General features: G+C 37.7%; 1 protein-coding gene across 10 annotated transcripts in view; it reads left to right on the plus strand.

Annotated features, from left to right (window-relative positions):
• The first annotated feature begins 8,367 nt into the window (after positions 1–8,367).
• Positions 8,368–12,955, plus strand: part of pdzd2 (PDZ domain containing 2) — an 88,523-nt gene continuing 83,935 nt past the window's right edge. For 6 of the 10 annotated variants that reach the window (XM_035945717.2, XM_035945722.2, XM_035945721.2 and 3 more), the window contains exon 1: positions 8,370–8,777. The gene's annotated coding sequence lies outside the window, so the exon portion shown is untranslated. Of the gene's footprint in view, positions 8,778–12,955 lie in introns of all 10 variants that reach the window. The other 4 variants (XM_035945724.2, XM_055011293.1, XM_035945725.2 and 1 more) reach the window with 2 other exon arrangements.

Below are 12,955 nucleotides of genomic sequence, written 5' to 3' on the forward strand. Positions count from 1 at the left end.
ATTATAACAGCGATGGAAAATATGTGAAAGGAAATAAGTGACTGTACTGAACGAGTGTTGCAAGCGGAGCTTCGAATATCAAGTGCCGAAGATGATGTCGTCCGGTTGCAAACTAAACTGCTAATACTAGAGTTGAAATGTAGAACTCTAGAAGATAATGTTCTAGACTTGGAATTGCGTTCTAGATGGAACAACTTGAGGCTGGTGGGTCTCCCGGAGGGAGTGGAGGGACAAGACCCATGTTCCTTCTTGGAGAAGTGGATTCCAGATGCACTGAGCAACGCGGATCTGCAGTCATCGGTTGTTTTGGAGAGAGCTCACCGAATTGGCCCATGGAGAAATAGTAAGTCACCTCCGAGGACGCTGATCATGACGTTCCTCAACTATAGGGACAAACTTACAGTCACCAACGCGGCACGAGCTAAAAGGGAACTTAAATACCTGGACCAACAAGTGCGGTTTTACCCAGATTTGGTGCCAGGAATCCAGCAACTGAGGAAACTGTTTGACCCGGTTCGCAAAGGACTTCGCAACCTTGGGATTCGTCACGGGGTAATTCATTCGGCGAAGCTGGTGCTCACATATGAAGGAAAAACCCACACCTTCAAGACTCCTCAAGACACACAGGAGTTCATCAGAGAAATCCAAAAGGAGTAGATGAACATGACTAAAGTAGAGCATCCGAGTATATACGTAGATATGCACAATCTGAAACATAAATATGTCTACAAGTTGCAGACTGTAAAATGTTCCGATGATGTATAGTGTTGTAAAATTTCAAAGTAACTATTTAAAACGTTACATATAAGAGAGTTATTGTCATAAGAGCAGTAGTAGTGCCAGTGTGATAGATTAGTGGAGAGATAGAGTGGTTTGACTCATCCTCACAGTTGTGGAACAGTCACTATACGCTATGAAGAAAGACAATAGTAGTTTGGGGGGATTACCACGCAAGTGGGGAAAGGAAATATGTTTTTGTTTAGTGTGTTGGATGAATGTTTTATCATCCATGTTTGTGCTTCTCTGTATGTTTATCTTCACAATGCAAAGTAATCTAATATTAATCATAGATCAAAGTGTTAATCTTAATTTAGCTTCATGGAATTGCAGAGATCTACAAAAGCTTGTAAAGCTAAAAAAAAAAAGTCATGAATAAAATAAAAGACAGACTCAAAAATTGTTTTTTTTTTACAAGAAACTCATCTACTAGAGGAGGATAAGAATAAAATTAGAAGAAGATGGCAAGGTACCGCATTCACGTCTTCATTCTCATCCCGAGCCAGGGGAGTTATGATTGCTACACACAAAACAGTCCCATTCTATGTGGAAAATGTAATTAGAGACAAATTTGGAAGATATCTAATCATCCAAGGTTTCTTGCTATCAGAAAATATAAATTTGGTGAATGTATATGGTCCCAATACTGATGATTATTATTTCTTTGCTAATCTTTTTCTTACTTTAGCATCACTTACTGGTAAGCATATAATAGCAGGGGATTTTAACTGTACATTGATTCCCAGTATAGATAGATCAACAGATTTAGACAGTACTCACAATGGATGTAGAACGACGATTAAGCATTTCATGAAAGAATTGAGACTGTTGGATATATGGAGAGAATTCAAACCACAGGTCAAAGCCTACTCTTATTATTCTAATACCCATAAAACATTTTCTTGTATTGATTATTTCTTGATTTCCCAGAATTAAGGTCCAAGATTCATAACTCTTTCTATGACAACATTGTGATTTCAGATCATGCTCCCTGCTGTTTAGTGTATGTGGATAAAAAATTGATAAAGAACCCGGCTAGGTGAAATTTTCAACATAAGATCAGAATGGCTTTGTAACAGGAAGACAAGGCTCACACAATGTAAGAAGGGTACTTAATGTCATTCATTTCAATAAAGACACAGTGAACACAGCTCTCCTATCATTGGATGCTGAAAAGGCCTTTGATAAAGTTGAATGGCCTTATCGCTTCAAAATTTTAGAAAAGTTTGGACTTGGAAATAATTTCATAAAATGGGTCAAGATAATATACAATAATGCTACAGCAGAAATGTTAACGAATAGGAACATCTCAAAATCAATAAAAATCAACAAAGACTGTCGACAAGGTTGTCCACTTTCGCCCTTATTGTTCACTATTGAACCTTGAGCGATGGCAATACATTTACACTCACAATTTTATGGAATAAAAGTAGGACCAACAGAACATAAAATTTCCCTTGATGCTGACGACATAGTTCTATTCTTGTCAAATCTAAAAAAAAATGATTCCGACCTTGTTAGATTTAATAAAGAAATTTGGTGATGTATCAGGATATAAAATAAATCAAACAAAATCTTCAATATTATTGCTCAATGAGACTCAGAGAAAACACTCAGCCCCCGAAGTAACCCAATTCAATGTTGTAGAACAGTTCAAATATTTAGGAATTCAAATCCTACCTAGGCTACAAAATGTCACCCAATGCCAATTATGAATCCTTAATGACCAAAGTTAATGAGTCACTTCAAAGATGGAAGTATTTACCAATGTCGATGATAGGGAGAATTAATATACTTAAAGGTAATGTCTTACCAAAACTGCTTTACTTATTCCAAAATATTCCTTTGCCACCACCTTCACATTTATTTTCAAGAATTAAAAAAATGTTCATAGAATTTATATGGAACAATAGGAAGGCTAGACTATGTTTGTCTTTACTGTACTTAGCATTTGATCGAGGAGGTCTGAAATGTCCAAATGTAATATTGTATAACTGGTCTGCCCAACTGAGGTCTATGATGCATTATTTCTCAACAACTGATCCTCCTCATTGGACTGAAATGGAGTCTTAAACCTGCCTTTGCCTCTTCCCTTATTCATATGCTCAGACCTGGCTAAAAATCTATATATAATCTATATATATATATATATATATATATATATATATATATATATATATATATATATATATATATATATATATATATATATATATATATATATAAAATATATATATATATATATATATATATAAAAATAATATACTAACATGATCAAGATATGGAGTGATGTTAAAAAATATTTAAAAGAGTAGAGTAGAGCAGATGCAACATTTAAATTATGGCATTCAAAGGAATTTAAAAAATTCAAGATTTTTTCTGCCACATTCAAATACTATAATGTCTTTTGAAGAGCTGAGGATTCAATTTAATCTCAATAAAACACACTTTTTAAAATGCCTTCAGTTTAGAGATTTTATTTGATCAAATCAAAACAATGCTCTCACTCAACTTGCTTACTCACCCTTGGAAAAAATCTTGATTAAGGACAGTATAAGAAAAGGTATCATTTCAGAGTTGTGTAATTTTTTCATAGACTGAATGCCTGGAAAGAAGAACTCCAAATCGAAGTTTCAGAGGAACAGTGGGAAATGGCATGTGCAGGAGCTCAAACCAAATCAATAAATGCACATCTTAAAGTTATACATTATAAATGGTTAATGCGGCTCTATGTTACACCAGTGGAACTAAATGGACACGTACAAAATGTATGGAAAGTAAAGGAACTCTATTTCATTGTTTATGGCAATGTAGAAAAATTAGAATGTTTTGGGAAGAGGTGAGAATAACAATTGAAAGAATAATTTCAAAACAAATCACATTAAACCCTAAACTGTTTTTGTTGGGTTTATGCCCAGAAAAACATGACTTCAATAAAAGTGAAAGAGCGTTCATAGACCTCAGCTTGCTGAATGCCAAAAAATGCATTGCACTATTATGGAAAAAACTAATAGACCAGTTGTGACTCAGTGGCTGAGACAGATGTTATAAAATCTTCCACTTGAAAGAATAACATATATGCTAAAATCGAAACAGCATGAATTTAAGAAGATATGGCTGCCTTTTATTTATTATGTTATGAACTCAAATGTAACACCTGAAGAAGAAGGTGAATGATGTGGGTGTGCAGATTTCATGTTTGTGATTTCCTTTTTTTTAAATGAAGATCTTTGTAACATACTTTTTGTAACAGGTTACTTAGTCAAAGCGGAGAAGCACTGTTGTTGGTTTGATTTTGTCTGTGATTGTTATGACTGTATGTAGTTTTTGTTGTTTTGTTTTTGAAAAAATTTCAATAAAAAATACTGTGGGAAAAAATGGAACCTGCAAATACTAAGAACAGAACATAATAAACTGCAAAAGAGTTGGTCTGTGCTTCTGTAAGTGAAAGCTAAACTGGACGTGGTTCACTGAGGATGTCGTCCATTCAGTCTCCTTCTTCACAACCAGATGAGGTTTTCCTTCTGTTGACTTCACTCAGAAGATCCTCACAGTGAATATGAGACACCTGAGATGAAGACAGACGTAACACTATCAACAGCAGAGGTTCATTTTAAAGTGTTCCTGGAAAGATTTCCAATTTCATATAGTTTTCCAAGTACTGAAAGACAGAAAGGCCTGTAGTCACTTTAGCTTTAAGGGAGAGGATTTTATTATCCAGCTTATCTGTGCTGCAATTTAAATGTAATAACTGTAGTGTTCATCATTACTTTGGTCATATTCTGGGAGTTTATTTTTCCAATCTACACTGCAGGAATAAGTACTACAACGTGTCAATCAGTCATCAAACAACGCTAGCAATGAGAGAGTGGATTTACTGTTTTCTCCAGTTTAACTTCAGAGACTCAACAGATGTTCTGGACTACTGACAACACAGAACCTTAACGGTACTGTTTTAATCATATTTAGGTTTTATAAACATCACATTAATGTGATTCAGCACCTCCACACAGTTTTATTAATTAAATGTGCCACATTACACTAACAGAACACAAACATCGTTAACTTAATGCTGCTACATTTACCTTTAATCAGGCTACGACTGAACAGCTAGCTCGGTAAACATCGCTAATTCACATGAAAGCTAATAATTATTTATCAATAATTAATACATTTTAAATAAATTTTATTAGTAATGCACTTTTCATTTAGGCAAAATCTCAAAGTGCTACATTTACGCTATAAAACGGATAAAAACAAAACAGTCATGTAATAAAAACAAAACAATCAGATAAAATAACAGTAAAAATAGAAACATTCAGGGGCACGTTTAATTAAAGGCTTTGTTAAAAAGAAAGGTCTTTAGGCCTTTTTAAAAAACATCCACTGTGTGTGGAGCTCTCAGGTGCTCAGGGAGGGAGTTCCATATGTGAGGGGTGGCTGAGGGGAAGGGTCTGTCTCCCATGGTCCGGAGTTTGGTTCTGGGCAGGCGGAGGAGGTGACAGTTGTTGGTGTGGAGGTTTCTTTTTGATGCTAATATTTACTGGATGTTAACTCTTTTCTCTGGTCGACACACACAGAAATAAACTCCATTAGCATCTGGAGTGCATTGCACACATTATATCTGACACTAAAGCTGCGTATTGTTGGAGCTCAAGCCCAATTTACCAACAAAATAGACTAGGTGTCAGATAGCTCCTGCGCGTTCATTGAATGAAGCAATAGGAGAAAATAATTAGGTCTCACTACGAATGTTTATTTAACAGAAGATTGAATATAACAGAACAGAATTCTGGGTCCAGACTCCTTTCCCTAACAGCAACAGGGACACTGTCGGTTCATGAAGTCTGACTACGCCTAGTTTCACCCTGACCCAGGCTTATATACTACACAAAGTCATGCAAGCTTTTTTGGTGTCTTCTCCCTCTGATTGGCTTCTTCTTTCATCTTGTGTCCGCTCATGTACAGCTCGTGACCGCGCCCCTTGTTCTCCTTCTCACCTCAGGCTGGGGGCAACCCATCCCTGGAACCATTCAGCAGGTCCCGGTTGTGTAGTCTTCAACATGAGATACTGCCCTTGTTGATCTCTGAAACACAGATATTCACACAGCCCCAGACACCCGGTGCTTTTCCACTACAGCATACTACTCTAAGTTACAGCTACTGATACACATGTGGACAAAATTGTTGGTATCCCCTCAGTTAATGAAAGAAAAACCCACAATGGTCACAGAAATAATGTGAATCTGACAAAAGTAATAATAAATAAAAAATGCTATGAAAATTACCAATGAAAATCAGACATTGCTTTTGAACCGTGGTTTAACAGAATTATTTTTAAAAATAAATTCATGAAACAGGCCTGGAAAAAAATGATGGTACCCTTCACTTAAGATTTTGTTGCACAACCTTTTGAGGCAATCATTGCAATCAAACGATTTCTGTAACTGTCAATGAGACTTCTGCACCTCTCAGCAGGTATTTTGGTCCACTCCTCATGAGCAGACTGCTCCAGTTGTCTCAGGTTTGAAGGGTTCCTTCTCCAGACAGCATGTTTCAGCTCCTTCCACAGATGTTCAATAGGATTTAGATCAGGGCTCATAGAAGGCCACTTCAGAATAGTCCAGTGTTTTCCTCTTAGCCATTCTTGGCCTTTTTTAGTTGTGTGTTTTGGGTCATTATCCTGTTGCAAGACCCATGACCTGCGACTGAGACCAAGCTTTCTGGGACTGGGCAGCACATTTCTCTCTAGAATACCTTGATAGTCATGAGATTTCATTGTACCCTGCACAGATTCAAGACACCCTGTGCCAGATGTAGCAAAGCAGCCCCAGAACATAACAGAACCTCCTCCATGTTCCACAGCAGGGACAGTGTTCTTTTCTGGATGTGCTTCATTTTTGCATCTGTGAACATAGAGCTGATGTACCTTGCCAAAAAGTTCCAGTTTTGTCTTGTCTGACGTTCTCCCAGAAGCTTTGTGGCTTGTCAACATGCAGTTTGGCAAATTCCAGTCTGGCTTTTTTAGGATTTGTTTTCAACAATGGTGTCCTCTTTGGTCGTCTCCCATGAAGTCCACTTTGGCTCAAACAACGACGGATGGTGTGATCTGACACTGATGTACCTTGACCTTAGAGTTCACCTTTAATGTCTTTAGAGGTCATTCTGGGTTCTTTTCTTACCATTCATATTATCCGTCTCTTCCATTTGTCATCAATTTTCCTCCTGCGGCCACATCCATTGAGGTTGGCTACAGTCCCATGGATCTTAAATTTCTGAATAATATGTGCAACTGTAGTCACAGGAACATCAAGCTGCTTGGAGATGGTCTTATAGCCTTTACCTTTAACATGTTTGTCTATAATTTTCTTTCTAATCTCCTGAGACAACTCTCTCCTTGGCTTCCTCTGGTCCATGTTTAGTGTGGTACACACCATGTCACCAAACAGCACAGTGACTACTGTAACCCTATAAATAGGACGACTGACTGATTACAAGTTTGTAGACACCTATGATGCTAATTAGAGGACACACCTTGATTGAACATGTCCCTATGGTCACATTATTTTCAGTCTTTTCTAGGGTTACCATCATTTTTGTCCAGAGCTGTTTCATGAGTTTATTTTTTAAAAATAATTCTGTTGAACCACGGTTCAAAAGCAATGTCTGATTTTCATTTTTTAATTTTCATAGAATTTTTATTTATTATTACTTTTGTCAGATTCAAATTATTTCTGTGACCATTGTGGGTTTTTCTTTCATTAACTGAGGGGTACCAACAATTTTGTCCACGTGTGTATATGTATGTGAACTATTCTGAACTTCTACAATAAGGGCACACCGGTTAATAAACAAAAGTTATATAAGGCACAATAATCCCACAATATAAAGTGCATTAAAACCAACACCAATAAGAAAAAAAAAATTACTTACTGAACTATCAGAGCCCTTTCAGTGTCTGCTGGTAGAATCAGCCGAAGGCAGAAAACTGGTTAAAACAAGTCAGTGGCTGTGGTAAACTGTGGTAAATGTTCTGCTGCTCCACCGATAAATAAACAGCTATTATCTCAGAATTAATCCAGACAAGGAGAACAGAGTTTCTAGTGAATCAGACCTGTTAGTCATTCCTGACCAGACTGTCAATCAAGTAGTCCCGCCCCTTGATGTCACTAAAACTTTGACATTTTATAGAAAATTCAGTATTGATTTATTTTCAGATTTGCCACCTGGTCTCTGGTTTTGACCATGAAAACTAACGAAAAAAAAATCCTGATGTGTAGAAAAGCAGTCTTGTTGCAGTGTTTTAGTTTTTGTTTTGGGGTCCATGGGGTCTAACTGGGGTCTATGGAGCCAGATCTTTTTGGAGCCAGCCCCTGTCGGACATAGTAGTACTGCAAGTTTATAACACTTCACTTTTGGAGCCAGTTGTTATGTCCGTCGCTATTATACAGTCTATGATTCCCACTTCTGTGCGCCATGGTGAAGCCTGGCGGAACAGCAGTCTGCGGTGGGGGGTGGGGTGCCTGTCAGGCGAAGTTCAGGGCAAAATGGACATCTCATTGAAATCTGCACATTTTGACTCCGCCCTCCGCCTGCAGAGAAGAATAAGTCGGCCGAATGGGAACTCATCAATACCAACGCATTTCATCCATACTTGTGGAATAAGAGAACGGCAGTGCGTGCATTACTGCACTTCAGGATATTTTTCGCCCCTTGGATGGCTTTTCCTGCGGTGGATATCAGCTGAATGTAGCTTTGCAGTTTGAGGCCACTATTTTTTTCTTTTTTCTTTTTTTTAAGCTGAGCGTAAATGCGACTTTGCGCTACTTTATTCTCTCACGCGTCGAACGAGTAAAACGCGTTTTTAAGATGTGAATGTGTGGTTACGGGACGATCGGCTAACTTCAGTATCTTTTTCATTCTTTAAACAAACCCTATAACATGGATTATTGTTTTGAACTGGAATTAAAAGCCTCGGAACTGCATGATGTAGCCTAAAGGTACAGTGTGCATTATGTATTAGTACACTTTTTGACACTTTCTGAAACAGTATAAGCATATTGGAAGATAAGAGGGATGTTTCTCTCGAGTGTGTTAATAGTGTGTTGTTTTCAAGGCAGCACCGACGGCCTTACGTTAGAATGGAATGTAATTATAGTAACGACCTAATAGCAGCCAAAACACGAGTCTGGTTGGTTCCAGTCACCTTTTCAACTTCTGGCTATCCGTTGGAACACTTTTCCTTTTCAGACATTTCTGTTTGTGCAATTTGTCAAATTTACTCTTCAATCTGAGCTCTAGTCCAAATTAGTAATGTAGACATAGAAACCTCGACCATCATTATATCTCAAACCAGCTATTGGAACTAAAAAGAAAAAAAAATGGCGTTTTACTCTGTTCTTCTTATCAGACATTGTTTCATTGAAAATTCCAACCAGCATCTAATATATTTTCAAGAGAAACTGCGTAGCATTGATACCTTTGCTGAAATATTAAAATTATTGAGTAACTACATCAATAAAAGCAAATAATAGAAGGGAAAATGATGAATTGCACAAAATCAACAAACTGGCAGATTGTAGGTGTTCTGTGTGGTGTTGGTTCTTGTTTTTTCAACTGAAATTCAACAATCATACCAGTTTGTTAGCCCCCCTTTAAAAGTAAAACACACATCTGATAAGTCTTTTTTCCTCCCTCCTTTTTGGTACTTACAAGTGGGCCTTCTTCAGCACATCTGTCAGACACATCTGTTTGATTTCCCCTCTGTCAGGATTCTGCTTTTAGATTGGTATACCTTCTGCTTTCCGCTGAGGAAATTTTTGCCTTCTGAAACTCAGTTCAGTGTATTTTATTTATTTATTTAGCATTTTTCAGCTTTTTGGCTGCAGCTTTAATGTGACCTCAGTATGAAATAGTGTGATAGCTTTTACGTCTAAAGGCTGCCATCAAGACAGCTCTGATTATTCCCAGCCTGCCACCTTCAGGAACCAGACAGTTTTCACAAGTACACAATGCTTTAAGTATAGAAAAAGTAGATTATCTATTTCACATGAATGGCAGTACATGACCTACTCCACTTATAAGTGGATACAAGCAAATTATTTGTTCTACTGGAATTGTCTTTGCTTGGAGTAGACTGATGTGCTATCAACAAAGATGGCACTAAAACAGGTATCGTGGACTGACAATTCTCACTTTGACCACAGTGCCATACTCAGGTCATACTACACTGTTGTTTGTGCAAGTTAGGTATTTACACTGCACATCTGTTACTTGTTTTGAAATCACAACAGAACATGTAAATACGTAGCAGATTGTGTGATCGCTGGACTCCCACCACCACGTTTCTACACCTAGAATGCAAATATGCACAGACTGGCCCCAAGTATCACATACTGAGGTAAAAAAAGGTGGTTTAATGTTGGTTTGTTTCAAATTGAACTTAATAGAACTTGTTGCTCCAGAGTCAGGAACAAAATGAGAAATTAGGGAAACACCTGGATATGCTTGTTTTGGAATATTGCTGTTTAGCCTGATACACATGGAGCATTTGTGGCTATAAGATGCACACTACAGAATGACTAATGTGGCAATATTTGCATGAACACACCAAGGTTAAAGTTCTCTACTTGGCTACTAGATAGAATCAGCCTGCCGTGCTTTTTCTGCACACTGCTCACATAAACTGCTGACAGGAGCTCGCCATGGCCTGAAACAATAAATATCTCTAATCCTTGGCATGTTCCAGTGCCCCTGTCTAGCCTCAGAGCCTTGTATCAGTTTCACCATCAAACAAACTATGTCTGGTAACAAACCATGTCCTATTGTACATGGTTTATAAAAAACAGAGGAGAAAGTAAAATATGATTAATTACCAACTTCAAAAAATGTGTCAGGCTTGAATGAGTTTTTTCCTCAATGACCTGATCTTAATTGGTTTTAACTGCTACATTACTTTGAAATAGGTAACACTTTAGTGGATTCTTACTGTTCCCTGATATTGCAAAGAGGCATGCTGAGTAATTCCATCAAATAAATGTAGGATGTAATCAGTCAGTCATTGGTGGATTGCTCCTGCGCCATCTCTGCCAGTGTTACCATTCTGTGTGTCTTCAGGCCTGCTCAGGTCCACCACATCTTGGCTCACTATTCTTGAGTCTGTTAGGTTTAGGCCTGACTGTGTTCAGGTCCATTTTAGATAGTTTTAATGAATTGGGTCTCCAATGATGTTTTCTGCAATCTGTACTGTGCGCTGCAGTCTGTTTCTGTCCTATTGTGTGGCTGCTCCAGACCTGGGCCAGAGTAGAACTCATTTTCAGCCCTGGACTTTCATACCTCAGACCGGCCCACTTTAGATCACGACCTATTATTATTAAAATCATGTAATTATAACCTTACATGTTAAGTTTACAATAGCGTACTGTTCTGTAAAGCCTTCTAATTCAGTGTATTTTTCTAAAATATTTTCAATTCAGTGCAAGTAAGGGTTGCTTCACAATGTGGATTTATTTCAACATCAGTGCACATCTCCAACATTATTCTTCACAACAATATCAGAATCTATATTCTGTTCAAATAAGTGTTCACAGATATCTAAACCTTAAAAATTAAGTAAAAGAATAAATAAAAATATGTAATAATAAATGTAAAAAATAAAATAAAAAGTGTTGTACTTCCTAATAACACTATCATCTCTTTTTTCTCTGAAAGGAAACAGATCCATCACAACTTAGATTTCACAAATATGAGAACATCAGTTAAAGGCGAATCTCCAACACTATTCTTTACAACATCAGAATGTATGTATGTACATCCTGTGACTGAGGGCGAGCAAAGTAATCAGAACTATCAACAAGGCCAGTCTTTATTTGTCTCATTCCTACCTTGTGGTTCAGGGTTCTTCTGCTGAGCTGCTGCCTCTGTGTTCAGTCCCTGAGTAGATTCTGCTCTCCCTTTCACACCTCCTCCAGTTTCCCTAGACTGCACCTGTGTCACAATAAATAATAATAATCTAAACACATTTTGACTTAACCAATTAAGATGTTATCAATGGCAAAATATGCAGGCTTATTTCATATTACGTTCATTCTATTCCCTTTCAATTGTGGGCTTTATATCTTACTTTTAATGATTAAAAAATAAAATGGGTCACTACTATCTATCGTTCGGGCAAAGAAAGTGGTTATGTTGGAACTAATGCTTGCTAGTTCACTCTTTTACAACAGCTCACCTGTTCCTTTGCTGACAGGAGCAATCCCCTCATCACTACTGGCTCCTGGCTCTGCTTCTGACACTAAATCACATTTTAAAAATGCTCATAATTCTCAGCACAAATCTCTCCTTTTTTCAGAGCCTTCTGATCAGTTGAGGTCAGTTTCATTAATGTAGTGCTGAATCATCTAGTATCTCAGGGCACTTTTCATAAAAAGCAGGTCTACATCATTTTCTTCATTATATTAATTCTAATAATATTCACTCAATGAACAATCTTACCTCCCACTCTGGACTTGTGGGCTCATGGCTGGTGCTTGGTGTTGGATCTTTCTTGTGATTCTGAGAGGCAACAAGACAAATTTTCCCAGTGATGTGGCGTCACATCATACAATTATTTAAATTATATAACATTATGTTTTACGCCACAATGTCACACAATTCATTGACTTGATAATTAATTAACTTGAACTGTGGTTTGAAGGCAAATTTCAACATCTTGCCATACTCATTTCATCGTTCTCATTTGTCGTTTCAAACCGCGAGCACGTTTTAGTGAAAAAGTCTACAATTTCAGCACATTTGGCTGCGTGTGTTTAAAGAGCTTTCTTCTTTTTATTAATTCTTGCCTTCTCCGCACCACCTTTGCTCATTCTATTTTCCATCTTTCAAGCACCTCTGACCATGTGCACGGACGTGTTACGTCAGGGTGCGCCTGCAAAAAAATGGAAAAAAGAGCTGTCAGTGGAGGCGGCCCAGGGACCGCTGCAGTAGTATATGTGATCAGCTCAGTGCCATAACTGAACACCAGCCCAAAAAAACAAAACAAAAAGTGAACACCGGCCCTCGCAGCCCAAACATCAGACCGGCGCACCGGGAATTGTCCCGGTCCTCCCGATTAGCCACTCCAGGCCTGCTCCAAACCACACAGTGACAGAGGTGCACAGGATAGATTTGATGACTGTAG

The sequence above is a fragment of the Amphiprion ocellaris genome, chromosome 6 (genome assembly GCF_022539595.1).
Source record: "Amphiprion ocellaris isolate individual 3 ecotype Okinawa chromosome 6, ASM2253959v1, whole genome shotgun sequence".
Classification (NCBI taxonomy): Eukaryota; Metazoa; Chordata; class Actinopteri; family Pomacentridae; genus Amphiprion; species Amphiprion ocellaris.